The following is a 2,691-nucleotide window of genomic DNA, read 5'->3' as shown; positions in this document are numbered from 1 at the left end:
AGCAGTCAGCTTAAACTTGAGCTTGAAATCTGGGCAGCCCCAGTGGACAGCATTGGCCTCCTTGCTTGTTCCTCAAATGTCTGTGGACTACTTCTGCCTCAGGGCCTTTGCACTTTCTCGTCTTCTGGATATATCATTTGCTCACAGTTTTCAGTCTTTATCAAAGTGTTGTAATTTCAGTGTTGCTGTCCTGTGGACAGTTTTTTTAAAATCAAGATGTCTGCTTCTTCTTACCACTCATTATCATCTGACATATATTCTTATTGATTGATCCTGTTTTTTTTTCCATCTCTCTCACTTGATTGTGGGAGAAGGCAGTGGCACCCCACGCCAGTACTCTTGCCTGGAAAATCCCATGGACGGAGGAGCCTGGTAGGCTGCAGTCCATGGGGTCTCTAAGAGTCGGACACGACTGAGTGACTTCACTTTCACTTTTCTCTTTCACGCATTGGAGAAGGAAATGGCAACCCACTCCAGTGTTCTTGCCTGGAGAATCCCAGGGGCGGAGGAGCCTGGTGGGCTGCCGTCTATGGGGTCGCACAGAGGCGGACACGACTGAAGCGACTTAGCAGCAGCAGCACTTGACTGTGAGTCAAGGATTGTCAACGATTGCTATGTTTGGTTCATTTCTGATTCTTTAGGGTCCAGAGCAGAACTTGTTACATAGTAAGCACTCACTAAAAACTTGTTAAAGAAATGGTTGCCTCTTGAACTTCCTAGCCATGAAGCAGCATCCAAAAACATACAATTAACAAGCACCAGATCAGCTATTATGTCATTCAGGGCCTTCCTTCCATTCAGGAAGCCTTTATTCTACCAGCAGTTTTCAACCCGAGACTTGAGGGGTAATCACAGGAGTGAACTTTCTTAATATTAGAAAAAAAAAAAAAAACCACAAAGAAAATTATTTGCACCAATGAAAAGATTAAGTCTTCCCTTGCTGCCATCCCCAGCTGATTAGTATGAGTGAGGTGGAGAGGTGTGGAAATAGCTAGATATTCAGTATCTTTAACTAAAAATGATAAAGCAAATATACAAGAAATACAGTTTATTTGGATTGAAACCATGTCTTTCAAACATTTATCCATGATAAACATATTAAGAGTTTTTAATTATAAAAATAGAAGAATTCTTATTTTACATGGTCAATGCAGAATTTACCTAATAAGTAACGTTTCTCATACAATATTAAAATGCTCTGAAGGGATGATTCATTGATTAGCCCTATACCTCAAATTGTTTACACAATTTACTTAGAATAATAGAGAATAAGTAATGATTCCCAGGTGGTAAAGAATCCACCTGTCAATTCAGAAGACACAGAAGAGTCAGGTTGGATGGAGACGATCCCCTGGACTAGGAAATGACAACCTGCTTTAGTATTCTTGTCCAGAAAATTCCATGGACAGAGGAGCCTGATGGGCTACAGTCCGTGGAGCTGCAAAGAGTCAGACGATACTGAGCACATCGACATACATACCAATGATAAAATATGATAAATACAAATACCGTATTACTTAATTTTTGCTTATGTTGTATAAAACACATAGATGTCATAGACAGATACATAAATTATATATGTAAATTATACATGTAATATGATGTATTTCTGAATATGGCACTAAATAAAGCTGTTTACTTCAGCGCAGTAAACAGAGGTGCTGAAGAAAAAACAATTGGTTAATTTAAGCTCTATTTTTAGAGCATTCCTGGGCCAGACCAATTTTAAGAGAATTAGAATATAATGTAATCTCTCTTTGGGTCATTTATAATAGTCTACGAAAATTTAAATGATTCAGATTTATGTTTATAAAGATAACTACATTGTACTGTGGTGCAAAAATCATTCTGGTGATTCCCATCTCTAGCTACTTCAGTTCTGAAAAATGAACGAGTATTGAATAAGTGGCACTACTAATCCTTCACGTGAGCCCTTTTTATCAGAGTCAGCCAGGAATCAGTAACTTCACGATAAGATCTCTAAAAATCAGGCATCTAGCCAAATTCCTACTCAAATAATTACATTTTATCTATCTAAATCCCCTATGTAATTGCATCGGAATAAAGGCTTAATTTTCCATCCATTAATTTTCTTTCATTTTATCTTAAAAGGGCTTGCAATTTTCTCATTCAGAAAAGAAGTCCAAGGAGTAATTCTGAGCTTCCAGTAGGATCTGGAGAAATGGAAAGCGTTTGCAGATTCTTCTAGTATCCATTTCTTCTTTTGCTAATAACAGTCCAGTGTTTCTTGAGGAACATGCCAGTTCCTCAGAGAAAAAATGTACCTCTTAAACATGGTATTAAATAGACTTATTTAATAAAATGTGATATTGATGAAAAAGCATTGATGAGATTTGTGATAGTCCAATCATGAGCAGTCATATGACCTACTCTATTTTTCAGCCCCTGGCCTAAGTGATTGGTTCAGGGGTGACAAGTGACCTAATTTAGCTCAGTCTAACCTCATTCATTCATTCATTCAGTCAACACTGAACAACTACCCTGTGACATGCACCATAGGTTCTGGGGATATGATGGTGAAAACAGACACAGAAATCCCTGCCCTCATGGAGCTTACATCCTAGCAGGTGGTGCCTTCTGTGGTAAAAAAGAGAGTTTTATCAGGAAAAAAAAAAAAAAAGCCAGCATTCTTTCCTTCTGCTGGACGTAGAGCTGACTGTGAGCATCTAA

Source organism: Capricornis sumatraensis, chromosome 23 (genome assembly GCF_032405125.1).
Source record: "Capricornis sumatraensis isolate serow.1 chromosome 23, serow.2, whole genome shotgun sequence".
Taxonomy (NCBI): Eukaryota; Metazoa; Chordata; class Mammalia; order Artiodactyla; family Bovidae; genus Capricornis; species Capricornis sumatraensis.
The sequence above is the reverse complement of the archived record's forward strand: the minus strand, read 5'-3'. Positions refer to the sequence as shown.